Here is a 26006-nt window from a genome sequence, read left to right on the forward strand (position 1 = left end):
CCCTTCACCGCTCCTGACATGTCTGTTTTAATAGCTCCATGCGTTCCCCATGTAATAACAATTCTGGAGCATCTGTTCTTATGGCTCTATGTTGTGCCATTCCTTTATTATTTCTATTAGAAGTTATGAATGAATTGCTATTCACCTTCAATAAAGGTACAGAGGGGAGGTAACCAGTTTGGGGGGGGGGGGGTGTACCTGCACAGTCTGACAATGACAACACTGATTGGATAGAGTCAGACTGTGCAGGGACACACCCCCAAATGGTAACCTCCCCTCTGTACCCGTACTGAAGGCTAATAGCAATTCAATTCATTCATAACTTCTAGTAGAAATAATAAAGGAACAGCACAACATACAGACATAAGAATAGAGGCTCCAGAATTGGTATTACATGGGGAATGTATAAAGCTATTAAAACAGACATGTCAGGAGTGGTGAAAGGTCCTCTTTAAGTATCTGCTATATTTTATTGCAAGCTTTGTTTTTTTTTCTGGATTTTAAAAAAACTTAAAATAAAGAAAAAACAAAACAAAACATTACTCACACCATTTAAATATCCCACCACTCCAGCGTTGCTGCTCTGGTCTTTGCTGGCCTTACAGTGATGAAGACACATTTGTCGTTCGTATGACTGCTACAGCCAATCACTGGCCTCAGTGGTTATGTGCTATTTAGGGTGGGTTCACATAATGTTTTTGCAATTCGTTTAACATATACAAAAATGAATGGATGCCTCAGGCTGATGCCATACAGTGGCATCCGTTCACCACAGAACTCAATTGTAAAAAAAAATATACGTTAACATATGCAGTGGATATAAAAAGTCTACACACCCCTGTTAAAATGTCAGGTTTCTGTGATGTAAAAAATGAGACAAAGATAAATCATTTCAGAACTTTTTCCACCTTTAATGTGACCTATAAACTGTGCCACTCAATTGAAAAACAAACTGAAATCTTTTAGGTGGAGGGAAGAAAGAAAAAAAAAATAATAATAATATGGGGGCTACTGGGGATGTAGCTGTGTTCAGAATTAAGCAATCACATTCACAATCATGTTAAATGCCTCTGATTAACCCAAATAAGTGCCTCTGATTAACCCAAATAAAGTTCAGCTGCTCTAGTTGGTCTTTCCTGAAATTTTCTTAGTCGCATCCCACAGCAAAAGCCACGGTCCACAGAGAGCTTCCAAAGCATCAGAGGGATCTCATTGTTAAAAGGTATCAGTCAGGAGAAGGGTATGAAAGAATATCCAAAGCATTGGATATACCATGGAACACAGTGAAGACAGTCATCATCAAGTGGAGAAAATATGGCACAACAGTGACATTACCAAGAACTGGACGTCCCTCCAAAATTGATGAAAAGACGAGAAGAAAACTGGTCTGGGAGGCGACCAAGAGGTCTACAGCAACATTAAAGGAGCTGCAGGATTATCTGGCAAGTACTGGCTGTTTGGTACATGTGACAACAATCTCCCGTATTCTTCATATGTCTGGGCTATGGGGTAGAGTGGCAAGACGAAAGCCTTTTCTTACGAAGAAAAACATCCAAGCCAGGCTACATTTTGCAAAAACACATCTGAAGTCTCCCAAAAGCATGTGGCAAAAGGTGTTATGGTCTGATGAAACCAAGGTTGAACTTTTTGGCCATAATTCCAAAAGATATATTTGGCGCAAAACAACACTGTACATCACCAAAAGAACACCATACCCAGAGTGAAGCATGGTGGTGGCAGCATTATGCTTTGGGGCCGTTTTTCTACAGCTGAAACTGGAGCCTTAGTTAAGCTAGAGAGAATTATGAACAGTTCCAAATACCAGTCAATATTGGCACAAAACCTTCAGGCTTCTGCTAGAAAGCTGAACATGAAGAGGAACTTCATCTTTCAGCAGGACAACGACCCAAAGCATACATCCAAATCAACAAAGGAATGGCTTCACCAGAAGAAGATAAAAGTTTTGGAGTGGCCCAGCCAGAGCCCAGACCTGAATCCGATTGAAAATCTGTGGGGTGCCCTCGCAATCTGACAGATTTGGAGTGTTTTTGCAAAGAAGAGTGGGCAAATCTTGCCAAGTCAAAATGTGCCATGCTGATAGACTCATACCCAAAAAAAAGACTGAGTGCTGTAATAAAATCAAAAGGTGCTTCAACGAAGTATTAGTTTAAGGGTGTGCACACTTATGCAACCATATTATTTCATTTTTATATTTTTTCTTCCCTCTACCTAAAAGACTTTAGTTTCTTTTTCAATTGAGTTGTACAGTTTATAGGTCACATTAAAGGTGGAAAAAGTTCTGAAATGATTTATTTTTGTCTCATTTTTTTACAGCACAGAAACCTGACATTTTAACAGGGGTGTGTAGACTTTTTATATCCACTGTTTAATTATATTTCCACTTTATTTGTTTTGTATATTTATTTTCATTCATTAAATTGGAAAAGGCGTGTGATTTGAATTTTTCTATTTTTTTTTTTTTACTTTTTTCACTAACTTACATTTATTTTTAGTCCCCCTAAGGACATGCCATTTTCTTATTATTTGTACCACAGACTGCAAAGGTTTAACACTGCAATCTATGGGAGAATTACTACAGTCCTATCAAGCCCTGCCACAGGCAGGGCTTGATAGGAACTTCGTTATGGCAGGCCTCGGATGGCTCCCGCAATCTCATCACTGTTCAGTCACCGGGAATTCAGAGATCACAGTAATTGACCGCTCAGGTGCTGTGATCATTGTCGTGATCACGAACTCTGCGACAAAGTATCTGCTGTGTAAAACAGCAGGCACTCTGTGTCTATGGTGACTGTTTAGCTCCTGGGCCATCTACATGTACGGTAGATATCAGGAAGGGGTTAAATGTATTTGCTATAAGACACAATAAGGAGTAATTTTGAATGCAACAAAGTTACACTATCCTTCTCATATTAATAAATACAGCTCTCATTTCATGCAGCATTAAACATAAAACTGGTTTGTGACTCGTCACCTTGGGGTATGGACATCTTCTGTTTTTTTCTGTGTAACCTTCTGTTTTTTGGTGCACGATGCCCTGGAGGAGAGAAACTACTGGAGTTGCACCATGTATTCATTTTCTCTGCAATCAGGAGTATGTGGGTAACTTATATTCTTTAAAATGAGTTTTCCAGGTGTTTGATATCAGGATAGGCCACACCTAGCACCCCGAGGTAGAAGCACTCCTTACCACGCATCGTACATTGTATACTGGCTGTTCTTGGTAATGCTGCCCGGGCCCATCACTTGAATAGGACTGAATTAAGCTTTGTGACCAATTGAATTTGAGGTCACTGAAAGAGACCGCACAGCTCACAGGAGTGCTGCAGTCTCTTCAAACAGCTGATCAACGGGGGTGCCAGGAGTCAGTCCCCCACAAATCAGTTATTGCTGTTCTATCCTGAGGACGAGCCATCAATATAAAAGACCTGGAAATCAATCAAAATCTCAATCTATTATTTAATGCACTTATATATAGCGCTACTATATTCCGCAGCACTTTACAGACATTCGCATCACACTGTCCCTATTGGGGCTCACAATCTAAGTTCCCTATCAGTATGTCTCTCTCCATGTTATAAACATTATCTAAATATCTATCTAATAACTATTTGTCTATCTATGTTATAAACATTGCCTAAATATGTATCTAATACCTATTTATCTATCTATCTAATACCTATTTATCTATCCATCCACTCACACAAATTATTGTTTGTAAACATAAAATCTTTAATTTACCTATTTATCCTGTATAGGTAAATAATAAATACAATAAATGCACTTAAAAAAAAAAAAGAAAAAAGTCAAAATAAACTAAACTAATGTTGGAACGATTAGCAATGAAAGGGTTAAGTGAATGACACGATTTGCCCTCAGCAGAGGCAGGATTCTGGGGCCGGATTAGTTCTGAGCTGGCACTCAATCAAAGGCAGGAGGATTTCGAGAGAAAGGCCCACAGGTGATCCTGCAGGAAGCTTTCTGAGCACTTATCAAAAACATACAAGTTCAAAGCAGCTCAATTTTCATATGTTAAAAGTATCTGGCGAGGGCCCCGGGCTGCTTTCTAGGTAGAGAAATGTGTAAAAGCTGTTTGTACTTGCATATTTAGAAAAGAAAGCTATTGGAAAGCATGCGGTGAAACAGGATTAAGAGTGGCCTGGCCCTTGTTAAACCTAATGTATTAACAAGATGCAGGATGACAAAGCATTGTATATAGGCACCTATACAGATTATATATATATGAGATAACTTTTTTATTTTTTATGTATCAACTTTTTTCTTAAATTGCCAATATTATCTGATCGGTCAGCAGTTATGGCGATTCTAATAAAGAAGAATAGTAATAATTATAACAAATTATTACACTTTCAGCGCCATTTCTCAGCACTGTATGGTCAGCTATTACTTGGTTGACACCTAAAGGGAAAGTATGGCTCTGTTCATACCACAAGGCCTATGTCAGAAAAACCTTCAGAAGGCTGTAATGTGACGTGATCAAAGCCTAACACAAAATGGTTTACTGAAGATTCACATGGCTGCGCTAAAGATGCATGTTACCGGAGAGATTGTCAGGGCCGGACATCCTCACTGCTCCATTGCATGGCCATTAAATCTTGCACATGTGCAGATGGCAAGAGATCTTCACAGCGCCGGCGCACGCGCAATATTTCAGGTCTAGGCACTGGAGTAGTGAGAATGTCTGGCCCTGTCAGTCTCACTGGGAAAGAGAGTAGAAAAAGGGTGAGGCGGTGCTCCGAGAGGCTTGGCTAGCCCCTCAGTGCTCTGAGCACTTCATTTACATATAACTACCAATAAAAATTTCTCTGCATTGGTATGCCTAGTTTAATAGGGTTGATAATGATGACAGATGCCCTATAAAGAACAGCCCTGAATTTGCAGGGACGGTCCCCAATTTTTAAAAACAGTTCCTGCAAATTTGGGCTGTCCCGGGCCAAAAATGGTTGGGGAATACTTTAGCCCCACCCATAAATTGGACAATTTGGGGATGTTCCCAGGCGGGGGCCTATTTGTCTCGAATTTACAAACGGCGTTGTCCCAAATAAACAATCAATAAGGTGGGACATCTCTGATTATAGTAGGGGCCAAGATCAGTAACATTCGGGGCCCTATGTATATGGAGCCTGTACAGCAGTGCATGAAGGAAGAAAAGCTCCATAGAAAAAGCCTATGTATGAAATCAGGAGCCATAAATCTGAAAGGGAGCCCTATTACAGCCATAATATAGCCGCGTGCACAAGGAGTCATGGTTATGATTTGATTTTGCAGTGACCCTCCTCATCTGTATCTATGGGCAGGATTGTACACGAGCTATTCCTATAGGAATAGTAAAGTTAGAGTCCCCCTAAATCATGGAGTCAGAAACCCCAATATACGTTGAGGTGAGCAATAATCAAGTAGAAATGCTAACTTTTTGTTGCACTGATTTCACTCTTATATCATAGGCACAGGTACGCATGCGACTACCAGACGCGCGTCGGGATGGCGGCTCACAGTTGTGCCGTCACTAGCACATACAGGTATACATCTGAGTGTGTGACTAAACAAAAATGTTTTGCCAGAAACAAAATCTGTCTTTAATCGTCCTCCCCATCTGCATGGCATTATGGGCATGTAAAACAGATGTAACCTCATTACATTTTCATTTAAATTGCTAAGTAACTACTTAAGTAAAAAAGCTAGCATAACATACAAACAAGTTAACTTAATAACCCATCAAAAGAAAGAAAGCAGCTGGACAAGCAGTCCTCGGAGTGGGGAAATATCTGAGCGGTGACTGTAGGATAAGATTCTCTAATGTCACCGCCATCCGCGGGACTGAAGGGGAATATTGTTGAAGAAAAATCCTGACTAATATGTAACCATTTTGCATGGGGCCCGCTGCACAAAACAATGGCCGGCTAGGTCTTTTGTTCTCGGAGACAATCGGGATTCCTTTCACAAGTTAGGGACAGCAAATCTATTCAAAAGATATTGATTTGCAGTAGACCACAAGAAAAGGGGTCCGTAACCTACATCTGAATAAATCTCAGGGCCTCGCCATATGTTTTGAAGTGACCTCTAGTCGGGGTACTATAAACATGGAAGCCATTGAAAAGCTTAGCACTTGTTCTCCAGCAGATGACACAACAAGGGAAGATAATTGATCTAGTTGAAATAGAACAAAAAAAAATAAAAAAAAATAAGGCAATGCTTCCCAGGGGTTACACAAAATTCTCACTCTCGGCAATCTTACTTCTCTAGACCCTGAAATCTTGGGACACCTCAAAGGATGGTGCTGGTCATGTTTTAAACAGAGTCTTTCTTTACAAAGCTGACTGTCCCAATCAGGTCAACAGATTATCCTTTAGGGACACAGATGATTTGGGCCTAGAGGATGCAGTGTATTTCTGCCTTCCTGCAAATCCTGATGCTGTAATAAAAATTATAATAATCTGCAAATGCAATTTTCTTAGCATTTTTTGTGTATCTTGTTTTTTGCTATCATTTATACGACTTATACACATAAAGTACATTTATCATTAGCGGTTAATAAATCTGGTGCATCTGTTTAGAGCGTCTAGTTTGTACCGCCTATTTGTCGGTTTAGCTTATCCCAAAAACTCAAGGAGCGCCCAGCCTTTTCTAACAGCTGATCGACCCTGATCTGATAATCATGACTTATCCTGAGGATAGATCATCAATATTAATTCCTGGGAAACTGTAGAAGAAAAACTGTTGAAAATCTTTAAAAAAAAAGACCAACTCAAAAAATTATTTTTTTTAGCCCCATTTGAGTAAAATGCTATAAAAAAAAAAAATTCCCAAAAGGAGTCCACAGCCTTTAAAAAAAATATGACTACGAGGGTCATAAAAAGGCTTTAATCCAAACATAAAAGGGGTCATTTATTAAGACCAGCATTTTAGACGCCGGTCTTAACCCCTTGCGTTGGCAGTGGATCCGGTTGCCTCTACATAACGGTCTTAACTTCTAAATGTAAGACATCATCCTTGCTGGCTTAATTTTAGACCATTTTCTATGCCTAAAACCGGCCTGTCCCCCTCTTTTTTAGCCCTGCCATAAGCAGGGGAAAGCTGCAGAAACTGGCGTATATCACGTAGTAAATGACCCCAAAATGCTTCAAGAAAAGTAGACCTCAAGGTCTACTTCATTGGAAGCATGATCATACTTGTGGTCTTGCAATGTGGATATCTTAAGAGTTCTCTAGATCCACATTAATAGACTATACCTAAGATCTAGTGGAACTGGAAAAATGAATCGTGTTGTGGATTTTTTTTGCATGAAATTGCATTTTAAATAGATATGACCATATGTACTTATGATTTTGACAACTGGATTACACTAAATACTGATTGTAAAACATTTTACAGGGAATGCAAATATACGCCAAAATGATGTTGACATTTTTTTTCTAACCACAGAACTTGAGGACAAATGAAGTTCTTTAATTAAGAACATTTATCTTGGGGACAAGAACATCAGGTTTTGAAGAAAGAAGAGTCTACTAATATGGGGACAGATGGTATAAGGACCCATGGGGTTTTATGAGTGACCCACTGAAAAAAAATTAAAAAAACGATGTTGCAGATTTACGAAGGTTTCAGAGAACGGTATTGAAGTGTAGCCAAGAACAGTTTTCTATTCTAATTTTAGATGAGCTTCATTACCTATATAATGCAAAGCAGCCCTCCTTGCTGGGAAAGAAAACCACAAACACAATATTTTTAAACATATTCAAACAATTTTACAGTTGGATATCTACATTTCATACAGATTGTAACTGCTTAAGAACATTCTACTTTTACTTAGATGCATGAGAAACTCTGAACTATTGGAAACAGAAGGTTAAAAATGGCTGCTTAACATATGTATACATATATTAGTTAGTATAAACTGCAGTTTACCGACCCAATTTTTTCCAAACACATTTTGCACTCGCTTTTTTTGGCAAGCTAAACACAACTAGAAACGTTTGAAAATGATTGTCAAAAAAATAAGCTTACTAGGTTTTCAATTATCGTATTGTTCGCCTTATAAGATGCACCTGATGATAAGACGTACCCCAGGTTTTAGAGGAGAAAAATAAGAAAAAATATATTTTTCATCAGATGCTCAGATCAGACCCCCATTACAGGAACTCAGATCAGACCCCCATATCAGGAACTCAGATCAGACCCCCATATCAGATCCTCATATCAGACCCCCATATCAGGAACTCAGATCAGAACCCGCATATCAGAAACTCAGATCAGACCCCCATATCAGACCCCCATATCAGGAACTCGGATCAAACCCCCATATCAGGAACTTGGATCAAACCCCCATATCAGGAACTTGGATCAAACCCCCATATCAGGAACTCAAATCAGACCCCCATATCAGGAACTCAGATCAGACCCCCATATCAGGAACTCAAATCAGACCCCCATATCAGGAACTCAGATCAGACCCCCAAATCAGATCCTCATATCAGACCCCCATATCAGGAACTCAGATCAGACCCGCATATCAGAAACTCAGATCAGGCGCCCATATCGGATCCTCATATCAGACCCCCATATCAGATCCTCATATCAGACCCCATATCAGGAACACATCAGACCTCCATATCAGGAACTCAGATCAGACCACCATATCAGACCTCCATCAAACTTCTATGCCAGGCCCCTGTATCAGACCTTAGATCAGAGCTTAAAAAAAAAAAAAATTCACTTACCTCTCCTGCTCCACTGCTACTCTCGAGGTCCGGTGGTCTCTGCAGCAGGAAGCGTTCCCTTGTCTTCTCTGGCCCACGCCGCACTTTCACCTGACTGTGTGATGCATCAGGTCATAGTGTGTACTACATCCTGACGCTGTATGCAGTCAGGACAGTTCTGCGCGGCTCCAAGGATGAGTACAGGTAGCGCTTCACTCCCTGCACCTACTGGAAGCGCTGACTAGTATTCGCTTTATAAGACGCACAGCCATTTCCTCCCCAGTTTGGGCGGAAAAAATACATCTTATAAAGCGAAAAATCTAGGCTAGCCGAAATATTTGTTTTAATTTGAACAACTTCAGAAACAATAAGGGCTTGCAGTACTACTGGAATTATGGGAGAGGAGAACCAATGTTTCAACATCAGCAAAAGATGCTGAAAGATCTCAAATAAGGAGATAAATGGCACTTTTTCTAAAATAAATAAATAAAAACATTAAAAGGTGTTTCCAAACCAGCACCTGAATACTTTTGTAATTACATGTAATTAAAAATGTATTATAGCTACTGAATTATTTGAGAAAATCTATCTGTATAGCGCCACCTGCTGTTTGCTTTTTTTCTAATTTTTCTGTCCGACTGAGATGAAAGCACATTAGGGCTGCAGCTAACGATTATTTGAATAATCGATTAGTTGCCGATTAATTTCTACGATTAATCGATTAATCGGCAAAAACGACAAAATTACAAAACAGAGAGGTTTATATGATCTTACTTGAAAAAATATGTTCAAAGGCCATATTAAAACAAATTGTGGACGACACTATTATGGGGGATCTGTGGACGACACTATTATGGGGGATCTGTGGACGACACTATTATGGGGGATCTGTGGACAGCGCAGTTATGGAGAGGGATCTGTGGATGGCGTAGTTATGGAGAGGGGGATCTGTGGGTGGCATAGTTATGGAGAGGGGGATCTGTGGGCGGCGCAGTTATGGAGAGGGGGATCTGTGGGCGGCACAGTTATGGAGAGGGGGATCTGTGGGCGGCGCAGTTATGGAGAGGGGGATCTGTGGATGGCGCAGTTATGGAGAGGGGGATCTGTGGATGGCGCAGTTATGGAGAGGGGGATCTGTGGATGGCGCTGTTATGGAGAGGGATCTGTGGGTGGCGCAGTTATGGAGAGGGGGATCTGTGGGCGGCGCAGTTATGGAGAGGGGGATCTGTGGGCGGCGCAGTTATGGAGAGGGGGATCTGTGGGCGGCGCAGTTATGGAGAGGGGGATCTGTGGGTGGCGCAGTTATGGAGAGGGGGATCTGTGGGCGGCGCAGTTATGGAGAGGGGGATCTGTTGATGGCGCAGTTATGGAGAGGGGGATCTGTGGATGGCGCAGTTATGGAGAGGGGGATCTGTGGATGGCGCTGTTATGGAGAGGGATCTGTGGGTGGCGCAGTTATGGAGAGGAAGATCTGTGGGTGGCGCTGTTATGGAGAGGGGGATCTGTGGGTGGCGCTGTTATGGAGAGGGGGATATGTGCACTGTTATGGGCATAACAGTGCACAGATCCCTTTCCTCATAACAGTGCACAGATCCCCCTTCCCATAGCAGTGCTATAGACAGATCCTCCCCCCTCCCCATAACAGCCCCGGCCCCGATGCTTATAAGTCGGACTAATCACGTCTGCATCTTTATTTTACCTTTTTACAATGACGCTCCTGTAACAGCCAGGCAGAGCGGACGGCGGCGTAACGTCACTCACTCACGTGACGCACCTGCTCCGCCCACCTCATGAATGAAGGAGGCGGAGCAGGCGTGTCACGTGAGTGAGTGACGTTACGCCGCCGTCCGCTCTGCCTGGCTGTTACAGGAGCGTCATTGTAAAAAGGTAAAATAAAGATGCAGCGACCGCCCGCCCGCCCGCATAGCAACGAATCGGCGATTATTCGATAACTGGATTCGTCGACAACGAATCCAGTTATCGAATATAATCGATTAATCGTTGCAGTCCTAAAGCACATGCACAGTTCCATTCTTCAACTGCCACCAGCTTCAGCAGACAGAACACACTCTCTGAGAAAGGACACCCCCCTAAGCTGCCAGCCTGAACTAAATCTAGCCGAACTACTGGAGTAATGAATGGAGAGATCTCTGGATCCATGTGAGGTTAGAGGTACAGGGCTGGTTATAGCTTTGTTAGAAAGAGGTTGTCATGTACTAGATTATGTATGATTTTAATTTTTTACATTATTCATGGGACCCCTTTAATAGCACTGATACACTTCTGCAAGGTTCAATGCAAAGAATTGGCTAAGTATGTGTTTCTCATTCATAAACTACATATGCCTTTCTCTAGCTGCAACAATATGAATTAGCAACATAATTGATTTCCCACACTAGTTACATAGGTTGCAAAAATACATAGGCTCATTAAGGTCAACCTTTCTTGAGCAATATTTATAATTTATCATTAGGATAATTATAACACTCAATGACGTTTGCCATTAGATAAGCATCTGACCCTTTTTTTAAATGCTGACATAGCATCTGCCATTACTACCTCTTAAGGGTAGGGCATTTCACAGACTGACTACTCTAATCCTTTCCTACAACCCCAATTCAAAAAAGTTGGGGTGCTGTGTAAAATGTAAATAAAAACAGAATGCAGTGATTTGCAAATCTCATATTTTATTTACAATAGATCATAGAACATATATCAGATGTTAAAGGGAACCTGTCACCTCCCAAAACCATCCCAAGCTGCCAGCAGTACCTGCGTGTACACAAGCCAGCAATGTGTTTCTGATGACGGCTTTCTTCCTGAAGGCAGATGCAGCAAAAGTACTGAAAACGTTGTTTTATCCCCTGCCCGGCGCGCTTCTCCACACATGCTTGAAGTCACGGGGACAGCGGCCTCCTTGCTTCAAGTCACGGTAACCATGCCCCCTTCCATGCCTCTTCGCTGTGACTGATAGCCGGCAGTTCGGCTGCCTTTGCCGAACTCTTGTGCATAAGCGCTGTCAGTCACAGCGAAAGGGCAGGAAAGGGGGCATGGTTACCGTGACCTGAAGCAAGGAGGCCGCTGCCCCCGTGACTTCAAGCATGTGTGGAGAAGCGCGCCGGGCAGGGGATAAAACAACGTTTTCAGTACTTTTGCTGCTAATTCATTTAGAACTTTACGGCAGGATTTGGGGGATACTACATCTCCTTATGGAGTTGTCACGGGCGTTCCCGCGACAGGTGGCAGGAGATCGGTGAGACTGGCAACACGTGGTTTGATCTGACATGTTTTCCGTTTGGATCAAATGCCGTCTGTGTTGTTTCTGGTGGTTGCCACTCCTTCTTTCCCCAGGTGTGGCTATTCGGGTCATTTAACCTTCTCTATTTATAGTTGCTTCTCCCACAATGCTATGCAGTTTATAGCTTATGTTTGGACCTTTGGATAAATTGTGGTTGGATCTTGGCTGAGTTCCTGGTGCTTCCATTGCTCCTTTGAAGTTAAGTCTTTCCTTTCCCTTTTGTATTTTGTTTGGGTTCTGTGTGTTGCATTTCCCTATTGTTTGCATTAGGCCTGAAGGAGACTCCTGTTCGTCCTTCCTTTTGGAGGAACAGGTAGCTTCGTCCCTGCCATTAGTACCAGGGTCCTATAGGGCTTGATAGGTCTCTAGGTATTCCTGAGTATGAACTCACCTACCTTTGGGGTCTGTTCATACTGGTAGTAAGTCAGGATTCTGGTTAGGGTTTTCACTAGGAGGTGTCCATTTTCCCTCCCTAGTTCTCAGGCCTGATTCCCTGTTCACCCCCTTTCCCTCCTATGCTCAGTGTGGTGTTTCCCTCCCACACTGAAGCGTGACAGAAGTGCACCTAATCGGCACAAGGAGTCTCAAAGGCAAGGCAACGCTTGTCTGGAAATCTAGGAAGGTGGTATGCAAATGAGATCTTACAAGCTCTGTCTCTAATGCCACCATTTGTAAGGTAGCTATCCTATAAGTCAATGGTCGACCTTTTAAACAGGCCTTGGAACATGACAGGCCTTGAAACATGGATAATAAATACAGTATTTTGCTTTTATTATGGTAAAAGGTCTGGACTGCAGGCAGGCCAATTCAGCACACAGATTCTTTGTTTCCGAAGCCATGCTATTGCGATAGATGCAGTATGTGGTTTAGCATTGTCTGGATGAGAGCGTATGTTGCTCTAAAATCTCTATATACTGTTCAGCATTCATAGTGCCTTTCCAGATGTGAAAATTGCCCACACCATAGGCACTAATACGGCCTCATAGCATCAGAGATGTAGGTTTTTGCATTGTGCACCAATAACAAGCTGGATAGTCTCTCTCTGCCGAGGTCCGCAGGACACTGTGTCCATGGCTTCCTAAAAGAATTTCTAATTTTGATTAATCTGACCACAGAACAGTTTTCTATTTTGCCTCAGTCCATTTTAAATGAGCTTTGACCCAGAGAAGACGGCAGCCTGTTGACATATGGCTTTTTCTTTGTGTGATAAAGCTTCAACTTGCATTCGTGGATTCCACGACAAACTTTGTTCACAGACAATGATTTATGGAAGTGTTCCTGAGCCCATGCAGTGATTTCCAGTACAGAATCATGACCGTCAGCCTTGTCCCTTGTGCATGTGAATTTCTCCAGATTCTCTAAATCTTATAATATTATGTAATGTAGATGGCAGAATATTCAAAGGGTTCACAATTTTATGCTGTGGAACATTTCTCTGAAGTTGTTCCAGAATTTTTAGACACAGTTTTTTGCAGATTGGTAAACCTTTGCCCATCTTTGCTTTTCAGAGACTCTGCCTCTCTAACATGCTCTTTTTATACCATCATATGACTTTTTATTAATACCACTTACTTTTCGAGCCTTTTGTTGACCCGTTCCAACTTTTTTGAGATGCGCTGCAGCCATCGAGTTCTAAGTTAGTTATTTTTTTTTTTTAAGAAATGGTAAAATGTTTCAATATATGATGTGTTCTATGATCTATTGTGAATAAAATATGAGTCTATTTACATTTTACACAGCATCCCAACTTTTTGGGAATCGGGGTTGCACAATAATGTCCAGGTCTTCCTTCCCCCACACAAAATGAATGTCCCCTGGTCCTTTGTAAGATCCAGAGAAATCATAACAAATTTTTCAGTTCTTTTTATTGGCCACGCATATTTTTTTCAACCAGAACAAGCCTGTTTTTTCTAGTCTCTCTTTATAAGAGAGAGCTCCCATCCCATTCACAATCTGGTCGACCTTCTCTGAACCCTTTCTAGCTCTCCAATATCCTTTAAAGCATGTGAAGGTCAAAACTGAATCCTATGTAGCCTCACAAGAGACTTATAGAGGGGTAATATTACATTGGGATTATAGGGTTTTATCTCTTTTTATATACATCTTAAAATCATATTTGCTTGTGTAGCCGCTGCTTGACACTGAGTATTGCTGTTAACTTGTAACCAGAATGCCCAAGCTCTTCTCTTGCTCTGTTGTCCCTACTCTTATTCCATTCAGTCTATATGCAGCAACATGATAACTGTGGCCTAGATGGCATTACTTTACGTTTGTGTCTGATTGGTGAGAGTACCACTGAAAGGGGGCCCGCCAATTACAAGAACAGAAGCCTGTGTTTCCGCATGCATGTCCAGAGCTCCATTCAACTATAATGGACTGCGGGGGACAGCGGACCATGAGCGCTTGGCTATCTCCAGCAGCCACATAGAGCACGAGTGACCACCACTCCATTCAAACACGAGACAACGCCCCCCACTCTTGTGATCGGTGGTTGCCATATTGGTTGGATGCCCACCGATCAGACACATCCCCTGCCCTGTGTCTGATCATCGATTTGTCCACAGAAGGTTCAGGATTAACTCAGTAAACCAAATAACTAAAGGACAGGTGTGTAGGTGGCAATACTGTTAGTATGTATCACAGGCACTGGCCCAAAAAAGCTTGGAACATGGCAGATAGGGTCATGTATCAAGTTAAGTGACAAGCCGAGTACCGGTTTCACAATACATGTCTTACAGAGCTGCCCTGTGGGGTCGGGGGAAAGTGATGAGTTCTTACATGGTGGATAAAATGATGACTTCAGCAGGTGAAACTAGAATGTAAACTATCTGATCTTTTTGTATTCGAGCAGACACAGTTTGTTTGTGGACATCACAACAGCTATTATATTTTTCGACAAGTCTGCAATTCCAAGCGTTGCTTCTGTTTGTAACAATGTTTGCTTTTTCGCCAATATAAAGTAGGACACGCTTGAAAAAAACGAGATATACATCTTAATGCAACTTCCCTTAAGGAGGATATGAAAAATATATATATATATATTTATATCCGATCAGTTGAATTCCAACCCTTACGTGAAATCGAGAGATGGCTGTAAATGATATGTATACGTCGGTGCTGGTAGGATCATCTCTGCTCTGCTCGCCCTCTGCTAAATTAATCCAATTATTCAAATGCCACTGACAGCTGTCAGCAGACGCCTCGCTGGGTTGGGCCAAACTGTTAAAAATTAAAACTGTTTTTATTTCGTTTAGTTTCTCTGCCTTTTTAATGTAAAACCCGAAGCCTGGACAAAAAGTTGTGGGAGTTGACGGCGGGGCAGGACCACGCTGCTGCTGCTGCTGCTGCTGCTGTCGGACATGCATAATTTACTTTGGAAATTTGAGACCGTCTTAAAATATCTCTAAAATATACATGTAACATATGCTAATTGAGCAGCAGTGTCTTGTAAGCTTGAGTCACTAGGTAATGTGCAAATGTTGCCAAGTGCAATGCGCTGTGTGTAATGGGATTATATATGAAAAGGAAGTGGTGCTGCCCCCCGGCTTCCAGTCCTGAGCTCTGGCCAAACTGACAGGCCTAAATCCCAGCTACATTTAACATGGGTTTCCCGTGGTGAAGACAGCCTGTTCTTAGAGTCTTAATTACATCCCAGCTGACCTGCAGGCCCTGCCAAAAGCGAGCAATCTGGTCTGTAGACAAACTGGGAAAAAAAAGAAAAAGAAGAGGTTTTGTGTTAAGATGGGATCATGGGACAAGTAAAGGAGAGAGGTGAGATTAAATGATCTAGTGAGAGTTTTTAGAATCCTTGTGTTGCCGAAGGGGTCTGGAGATTTGGAGAATATGCTGCAGAATAGCCGGGAGAGAAACTAAGAAAGAAAAGCGAGACGTGGACCAGAGCAAAATGATTCAGACTCGATAAGCAAACAAACAAATAGTTTACAGCGGGGGGTAAAAGGACGGGAATAAAACAGGCTGTCACAGGACCAGGACTAAAACAGGGCATCCGGGTGAAACATAAGCTCCATTTCATGATGAAACCTTAATTGCTCGGTTTTCAGGTTCGGAGACTTTTTGGAAACAGATTATAGTTCAGCACTTGTGTTACATAATACATGATAAATACAGCGAAATTCATGGAAACACTGCGCCCATCATGCCCCTGCTATATAAGGCTACTTTCACATTAGCGTTTTGGGGCTCCGCTTGTGAGTTCCGTTTGAAGGCTCTCACAAGTGGCCCTGAACGGATCCGTACGGCCCCAATGCATTCTGAGTGGATGCGGATCCGCTCAGAATGCATCAGTCTGGCACCGTCTGTCCTCCGCTCCGCTCAGCACCCGAACGCTGCAGCGTTCGGGTGTCTGCCTGGCCGTGCGGAGGCAAACAGATCCGTCCAGACTTACAATGTAAGTCAATGGGGACGGATCCGTTTGAAGTTGACACAATATGGCTCAATTTCAAACTGATCCGCCCCCCATTGACTTTCAACGTAAAGTCTGGACGGATCCGTCTGAGCAACTTTCACACTTAGAATTTTTTCTAAAATATAATGCAGACGGATCCGTTCTGAACGGATCCCATCGTCTGCATTATAGGAGCGGATCCGTCTGTGCAGACACCAGACGGATCCGCTCTGAACGCAAGTGTGAAAGTAGCCTTAGCCATATCGGATTGTTCATTGAAAGCAGGCATGCTCAACCTGCAGCCCTCCAGCTGTTGTAAAACTACAACTCCCACAATGCCCTGCTGTAGGTTAGGTGCTGTAGGCTGTTCGGGCATGCTGGGAGTTGTAGTTTTGCAACAGCTGGAGGGCCGCAGGTTGAGCATGCCTGATTTAAAGGGAACCTGTCATGTTGAACATGGTATTACAGACAAGAAGCAAACTGATATTTAGGCCCCATGCCCACGGCCGTGTTTCACAGCCGTGTGCGGGCCGTGGAACCGCGGCCTGGATCCCTCCTGAGAGCAGGAGCGCACGGCGTCACTGGTTGCTATGACGCCGTGCGCTCCCTGCTGCCGGCACAGTACAGTAATACACTGGTATAGATCATACCAGTGTATTACTGTATTGCGGCGGCAGCAGGGAGCGCACGGCGTCATAGCAACCAGTGACGCCGTGCGCTCCTGCTCTCAGGAGGGATCCAGGCCGCGGTTCCACGGCCCGCACACGGCTGTGAAACACGGCCGTGGGCATGGGGCCTTAGGGACACATTTATTAAGACTAGCGTTTTATAACCCCTATACCTGGCGGTGGATCCGCTGGAGTTATGAAGAGGCACTGGCATAACTTCAGTGGATCCTCTGCCAATACTAAACGTAAGACAGCTTCGTAGCGGTCTTACATTTAGATAATTTTCTACACCTAAAACACTAGACAATTTTCTATGCTGGCCCATTCCCTCCTCCGCCATGCCCACTTTTTTAGACCTGCTGTGAGCAGGGAGAATTTGCAGAAGGACCTTTGCGCTACAATCTGCACCAGAAATACGCCTGGATTAGCCGTATTTCTGTTTAATAAATGACCCCCATAGTTTTGAAGGAAATGATTCAGTATAACCTGTATCTCATTCATTTAAATTCCTGCTTATATTGAACTTTGAAGTCCAGGAGACGGTCCTATCAGTGATTGACAGCCTTCCCTCTATGACTGTGTATACAGATATAGCTGTCAATCACTGATAGGACCTCCTCCTGGACTTCAAAGCTCAATATAAGCAGGAATGTAAATGAATGAGATACAGGTAATACTGAATCTTTTCCTACAAAGCTATATATCAATCGGCTCAGCTTCTCCTGCTCTATAACATGCTGCTTGCATATTAATTCACAGTTTCATGGTGACAGATTCCCTTTAAATACTTTCCAGTACTGAACCCCCTATCTGTATGTGGTATGGGACAACTGTATTGACATATAATCTTGATCCTACAATCAATAGGATATACGAGTGCAGTTGAGAGCGTTAAAACCACATTGGGAGGGACACATTTGAAATTTGACATGGGTTTTGGTATGGTTGTGCCAGTATCAATTACTAGCTGCACACTTGCTGGGAACGGCACATACATGCAGCGAGTAAAAAGCATTGTTAAACTATAATCGGCACCAATGTTATATTCAAGTTTACTTGCAGGTACGCTCACCTGCTTGCACTCCAAAAATGGCCGCTGATGGTCGGTTCTGTCTATCAGCGGCCTCAAGTTACACCGGGGACGGACTGGGAGAACTAGCGCATGCGCTGTATAAATGGAGAGAGGCTGCTGACAGATGGAACCTCCAGTCGGAGGCCCTTTTCGCAGCGCAGCACTGGCAAGCAGACCTGCATGTAAATATGAATTATTTGTCTTAAGTTATTGGACCACGGGGACGATAGTTTATTAATGTTCATTACTAGCTGCATGGATATGCTGTTCCTAGCACATGTGCAGCTAGTAACTGGGCACCTCCTTTTTTTTTGGCTGCAAAATGCTGCAGTTGTGCAAAATCATACAAGTATTAGTATAAATTTACCAATATTTGCAAATATAAGTTTAGGGCATACTGACGAGTTAAAATAGCAGTAAAACATGTAAAATAAATGTATCCCTCACCTATAATAAAAATTAAGGCAGTTACCGCACTGCTGAACTGTGGCAACCCCAAAATCCGAAACACCCCCCTTCAGCCAAATGAGAGATGTCAATAATGAGGTCCTGAAAGGATGAAAGGTATTGACTGGTGATGACCAGAAAGGTCCACCACGATCCCTGGACGCTGCAGGGGATTTGTGGGCAATAGGAAAGGCCAATGCAGAAGTCATGCTGGTTGGCCTATTGCAATTACAGATGAACAGCATGGCCCTTAATGCAATGGCATATAATAGTGTCATATGTTCATTTGGCTAATGAGCACACTGAGAGCTTCCCAGCTACGTTCTATGTGACAAATGCAGAAGGAAATATCACAGAGAAAGGTAAAAAGTCTGCACAATATACATTTTCTTTATGGGCTGACCACAGTATCTTATGAATATTGGAAATATTACGGAGGTTACAAAGGCAACAATTTAATAAGTATTCATTTTTTTAAATTCTAGAGTACTAATATACTGTGTTTTTCACTTTATAAGGCACACCTGATGATAAAACATATCATCGTTTTAGAGGAGGAAAATAAGAAAAAAAATATTTTTCATCAGATCACAGAACAGACCCCCAAACTTCATATTACACCTCAGATCAGACCCCCATATCAGAGATAAAATAGATAAATTAACTTACCTCTTCTGCTCCATCCCCACTCTGCAGGACCGGAGGGGTCTCGCCTGCAGTCACCACTCCCTGGTCTTCTCTGTCTCGCACTGCACTGTGACCCAGCGCTGCACCAAGAGGAAGACCATGGCGGTGAGTACAGGCAGCGATACACTCCTCACGCCTCTTGCATGTTAGTGAGCACTTCTATAATGGTAGAGCTAACTAGTATTCCCTTTATAAGACACACTTCCATTTTCCCCCACTTTTGGTGCCTTATAAAGCAAAAAATATGGGACTTTAATCTTCTAAAGTCCAAGGATTCTTTGATTTGGAACCCCAATCATGTACTGCATGCATGAAAGCTGTGTACTTTTTTCATGCTTGGTGATATGTCGACATCATGTCAGTACAGTACAATAGACCTGTGATCAGATAGGAACTGACTGTATTATAAAACACAGTTGCAGTCAATTCGGATCAGGGGAGCTGCAGTTGGTCTGGTAGATGTGGCCGACACACAGACTGTGCTTTCCAGATCGAGCACGACTGTGTGACTGAACAGAAAGCGGGGTTCCGACGCCTGTGGTTGCATGGCCGATTTTGGCTCTTTTATTGCATGCTCTGTGCAGTGTAATAGTGGAGGTAAGCGCTGTGATATGACGTGCATGGTGAAAAAATAAGTCCCACCTTGTAACTGCAAGAAGAGCAAGTCTGCTATGGTTCCATGGCAGAAATGGGGGGGGGGGGGGGGGGTTGGTAACAAAAAGTTAGAAGTACAAATAAAGGATTGTGCTTAAACATATTCTGCTTACTATTTTTCTGCCTCTCAGAGACCAGATAGGCGTGGGTCCCACATCTAGGACCCGCACCAAAGTGAACAAGAGCGCGCTGGCCATTTCATTTTATGTGAGTTCTGAAAATAGCAGAGTAAGTGTTTTCGGCTATTTTCGGAAGTCCAATAAAAGTGAATGGAGAGCAGACAGCGCATGCACGGCCACATCTCCATTCACCTGCATGGGACTGCCGGAAATAGCAGAAGTCTTGGCTATTTTCAGAACTCCCATAAATATGAGTAGAGGGAGGCCGCACTTGCACAGTGTGCTCTCCTTTACTTTCAGGGCCTGTTTTGGAGGCATAAAATTAGTAAATTTGCCCCAAACACTCCCCTGCTCCACCCCCATCTTGCCAAACTGTCAAAAACTGTCCTCATGATTACATATTGTTGCATGCCCATTAACCACCTCAGGACCGCCGTACGCAGGATTGCGTCCTGCCGGCGGTCCTGCTCTTCTGGGTGGACGCATATACGCATCCTCCCGCGAGAGCCGAGATTTCCTGTGAACGCGCGCACACAGGCGCGCGCGCTCACAGGAACGGAAGGTAAGCGAGTGGATCTCCAGCCTGCCAGCGGCGATCGCTCGCTGGCAGGCTGGAGATCCGAATTTTTTAACCCCTAACAGGTATATTAGACGCTGTTTTCATAACAGCGTCTAATATACCTCCTACCTGGTCCTCTGGTGGTCCCTTTTGTTAGGATCGACCACCAGAGGACTCAGGTAGCTCAGTACAGTCGCACCAAACACCACACTACACTACACCCCCCCCCCCGTCACTTATTAACCCCTTATAAACCCCTGATCACCCATGATCACCCCATATAAACTCCCTGATCACCCCCCTGTCATTGATCACCGCCCTGTCATTGATCACCCCCCTGTCAGGCTCCGTTCAGACGTCCGTATGATTTTTACGGATCCACGGATACATGGATCGGATCCGCAAAAAGCATACGGACGTCTGAATGGAGCCTTACCAGGGGGGTGATCAATGACACGAGGGTGATCACCCATATACACTCCCTGATCACCCCCTGTCATTGATCACCCCCCTGTAAGGCTCCATTCAGACGTCCGCATGATTTTTACGGATCCATGGATACATGGATCGGATCCGCAAAACACATGCGGACATCTGAATGGAGCCTTACAGGGGGTGATCAATGACAGGCGGGTGATCACCCATATACACTCCCTGATCACCCCCCTGTCATTGATCACCCCCCTGTAAGGCTCCATTCAGACGTCCGCATGTGTTTTGTGGATCCGATCCATGTATCCATGGATCCGTAAAAATCATGCGGACGTCTGAATGGAGCCTTACAGGGGGGTGATCAATGACAGGCGGGTGATCACCCATATACACTCCCTGATCACCCCCTGTCATTGATCACCCCCCTGTCATTGATCACCCCCCTGTAAGGCTCCATTCAGAAGTCCGCATGATTTTTACGGATCCATGGATACATGGATCGGATCCGCAAAACACATGCGGACGTCTGAATGGAGCCTTACAGGGGGTGATCAATGACAGGCGGGTGATCACCCATATACACTCCCTGATCACCCCCCTGTCATTGATAACCCCCCTGTAAGGCTCCATTCAGACGTCCGCATGTGTTTTGTGGATCCGATCCATGTATCCATGGATCCGTAAAAAATCATGCGGATGTCTGAATGGAGCCTTACAGGGGGGGTGATCAGTGACAGGGGGGTGATCACCCTGATCACCCCGTCATTGATAACCCCCCTGTAAGGCTCCATTCAGACGTCCGCATGTGTTTTGTGGATCCGATCCATGTATCCATGGATCCGTAAAAATCATGCGGATGTCTGAATGGAGTCTTACAGGGGGGGTGATCAGTGACAGGGGGGTGATCACCCTGATCACCCCCTGTCATTGATAACCCCCCTGTAAGGCTCCATTCAGACGTCCGCATGTGTTTTGTGGATCCGATCCATGTATCCATGGATCTGTAAAAAATCATGCGGATGTCTGAATGGAGCCTTACAGGGGGGGTGATCAGTGACAGGGGGGTGATCACCCTGATCACCCCCTGTCATTGATAACCCCCCTGTAAGGCTCCATTCAGACGTCCGCATGTGTTTTGTGGATCCGATCCATGTATCCATGGATCCGTAAAAATCATGCGGATGTCTGAATGGAGCCTTACAGGGGGGGTGATCAGTGACAGGGGGGTGATCACCCTGATCACCCCCTGTCATTGATAACCCCCCTGTAAGGCTCCATTCAGACGTCCGCATGTGTTTTGTGGATCCGATCCATGTATCCATGGATCCGTAAAAAATCATGCGGATGTCTGAATGGAGCCTTACAGGGGGGGTGATCAGTGACAGGGGGGTGATCACCCTGATCACCCCCTGTCATTGATAACCCCCCTGTAAGGCTCCATTCAGACGTCCGCATGTGTTTTGCGGATCCGATCCATGGATCCGTAAAAATTATACGGACGTCTGAATGGAGCCTTACAGGGGGGTGATCAATGACAGGGGGGTGATCAGGGAGTCTATATGGGTGATCACCCCCCTGTCATTGATCACCCCCCTGTCATTGATCACCCCCCTGTAAGGCTCCATTCAGACATTTTTTTTGGCACAAGTTAGTGGAAATTTTTTGTTTTTGTTTTTTCTTACAAAGTCTCACATTCCACTAACTTGTGTCAAAAAATAAAATCTCACATGAACTCACCATACCCCTCACGGAATCCAAATGCGTAAACATTTTTAGACATTTATATTCCAGACTTCTTCTCACGCTTTAGGGCCCCTAAAAAGCCAGGGCAGTATAAATACCCCACATGTGACCCCATTTCGGAAAGAAGACACCCCAAGGTATTCCGTGAGGGGCATATTGAGTCCATGAAAGATTGAAATTTTTGTCCTAAGTTAGCGGAAAGTGAGACTTTGTGAGAAAAAAACAAAAATAAATCAATATCCGCTAACTTATGCAAAAAAAAAAAAATTCTAGGAACTCGCCATGCCCCTCATTGAATACCTTGGGGTGTCTTCTTTCCAAAGTGGGGTCACATGTGGGGTATTTATACTGCCCTGGCTTTTTAGGGGCCCGGAAGTGTGAGAAGTCTGGGATCCAAATGTCTAAAAATGCCCTCCTAAAAGGAATTTGGGCCCCTTTGCGCATCTAGGCTGCAAAAAAGTGTCACACATGTGGTATCGCCGTACTCAGGAGAAGTTGGGCAATGTGTTTTGGGGTGTCATTTTACATATACCCATGCTGGGTGAGATAAATATCTTGGTCAAATGCCAACTTTGTATAAAAAAATGGGAAAAGTTGTCTTTTGCCAAGATATTTCTCTCACCCAGCATGGGTATATGTAAAATGACCCCCCAAAACACATTGCCCAACTTCTCCTGAGTACGGCGATACCACATGTGTGACACTTTTTTGCAGCCTAGATGCGCAAAGGGGCCCAAATTCCTTTTAGGAGGGCATTTTTAGACATTTGGATCCCAGACTTCTCACACTTCCGGGCCCCTAAAAAGCCAGGGCAGTATAAATACCCCACATGTGACCCCATTTCGGAAAGAAGACACCCCAAGGTATTCCGTGAGGGGCATATTGAGTCCATGAAAGATTGAAATTTTTGTCCTAAGTTAGCGGAAAGTGAGACTTTGTGAGAAAAAAACAAAAATAAATCAATATCCGCTAACTTATGCAAAAAAAAAAAAATTCTAGGAACTCGCCATGCCCCTCATTGAATACCTTGGGGTGTCTTCTTTCCAAAGTGGGGTCACATGTGGGGTATTTATACTGCCCTGGCTTTTTAGGGGCCCGGAAGTGTGAGAAGTCTGGGATCCAAATGTCTAAAAATGCCCTCCTAAAAGGAATTTGGGCCCCTTTGCGCATCTAGGCTGCAAAAAAGTGTCACACATGTGGTATCGCCGTACTCAGGAGAAGTTGGGCAATGTGTTTTGGGGGGTCATTTTACATATACCCATGCTGGGTGAGAGAAATATCTTGGCAAAAGACAACTTTTCCCATTTTTTTATACAAAGTTGGCATTTGACCAAGATATTTTTCTCACCCAGCATGGGTATATGTAAAATGACACCCCAAAACACATTGCCCAACTTCTCCTGAGTACGGCGATACCAGATGTGTCACACTTTTTTGCTGCCAAGGTGGGCAAAGGGGCACATATTCCAAAGTGCACCTTTTGGATTTCACCGGTCATTTTTTACACATTCTGATTGCAAAGTTCTTCTCACACATTTGGGCCCCTAAATTGCCAGGGCAGTATAACTACCCCACAAGTGACCCCATTTTGGAAAGAAGACACCCCAAGGTATTCTGTGAGGGGCATGGTGAGTTCCTAGAATTTTTTTTTTTTTGTCGCAAGTTAGTGGAATATGAGACTTTGTAAGAAAAAATAAAATAAATAAAATCATCATCATTTTCCGCTAACTTGTGACAAAAAATAAAAAGTTCTATGAACTCACTATGCCCATCAGCGAATACCTTAGGGTGTCTTCTTTCCGAAATGGGGTCATTTGTGGGGGTTTTCTACTGTTTGGGCATTGTAGAACCTCAGGAATCATGACAGGTGCTCAGAAAGTCAGAGCTGTTTCAAAAAGCGGAAATTCACATTTTTGTACCATAGTTTGTAAATGCTATAACTTTTACCCAAACCATTTTTTTTTTGCCCAAACATTTTTTTTTTATCAAAGACATGTAGAACAATAAATTTGGCGAAAAATTTATATATGAATGTCATTTTTTTTGCAAAATTTTACAGCTGAAAGTGAAAAATGTCATTTTTTTGCAAAAAAATCGTTACATTTTGATTAATAACAAAAAAAGTAAAAATGTCAGCAGCAATAAAATACCACCAAATGAAAGCTCTATTAGTGAGAAGAAAAGGAGGTAAAATTCATTTGGGTGGTAAGTTGCATGACCGAGCGATAAACGGTGAAAGGAGTGTAGTGCCGAAGTGTAAAAAGTGCTCTGGTCATGAAGGGGGTTTCACCTAGCGGGGCTGAAGTGGTTAAAAAAGGGACTTGCTATTTTTTTCTGTACTAAAAAAGTTGCAAATCCCTTAGGGTACTTTCACACACTTGCGGCAGAGGAATCCGGCAGGCAGTTCCGTCGCCAGAACTGCCTGCTGGATCCATCCAAACGTATGCAAACTGATGGCATTTGTAAGACTGATCAGGATCCTGCCGGATCGGTCTCTTCGGTGTCATCAGACTGGAAGGTTGTATCCGGCATTACAGTATTTTAAATTGCCCGCATTCCGGCAAGTGTTCTGGATTTTTGGCCAGAGATAAAACCGTAGCATGCTGCGGTATTATCTCCATCCTGAACAGTCAAAAAGACCGAACTGAAGACATTCTGATGCATCCTGAACGGATCGCTCTCCATTCAGAATGCATTAAGATAAAACTGATCAGTTCTTTCCTAGAACGGAACTCAATGCCGGAAAAGAAAAACGCTAGTGTGAAAGTAACCTTAGTAAATGTACCCCGCTGTCTACTTTCAGAGGTTGAAAACCAATTCTCGGCCTGATCTGCTCACTCTGGAGCACAGCTTGGTAGTGTATCAGAGCCCAGCAGGTGTATGACCAGCACATTAGCAAGTCAGCCTTTCTGCCGGCGTATACCATACACAACCGACCCCTCCAAGGTGTTCATGCCAACGCCACGTGCACAAGACCAACTCTTTAAAACCTGGACAGCAGTTGTTTTTTTTTTTTACACTGGCATTTTAGAATCATCTTCAAAATGTTGACAAACCTGTCGGAGGACATACATAAATCAGAAATCTTTACATGGAACATTAAAAGCTAATTACAGAACAGAGAAGCCACAATTTCATCACAATTTGTAGCTTCGGAGGGTAACAAGAGCCTATTTTCTAGCCTTCA

General features: G+C 43.4%; 1 protein-coding gene across 3 annotated transcripts in view; it reads right to left on the reverse strand.

Annotated features, from left to right (window-relative positions):
* FTO (FTO alpha-ketoglutarate dependent dioxygenase) overlaps positions 1-26006 on the reverse strand; it is a 273069-nt gene that overhangs the window by 99281 nt on the left and 147782 nt on the right. The gene's annotated exons all lie outside the window — the stretch shown is intronic.

The sequence above is a fragment of the Bufo gargarizans genome, chromosome 10 (assembly GCF_014858855.1).
Source record: "Bufo gargarizans isolate SCDJY-AF-19 chromosome 10, ASM1485885v1, whole genome shotgun sequence".
Taxonomy (NCBI): Eukaryota; Metazoa; Chordata; class Amphibia; order Anura; family Bufonidae; genus Bufo; species Bufo gargarizans.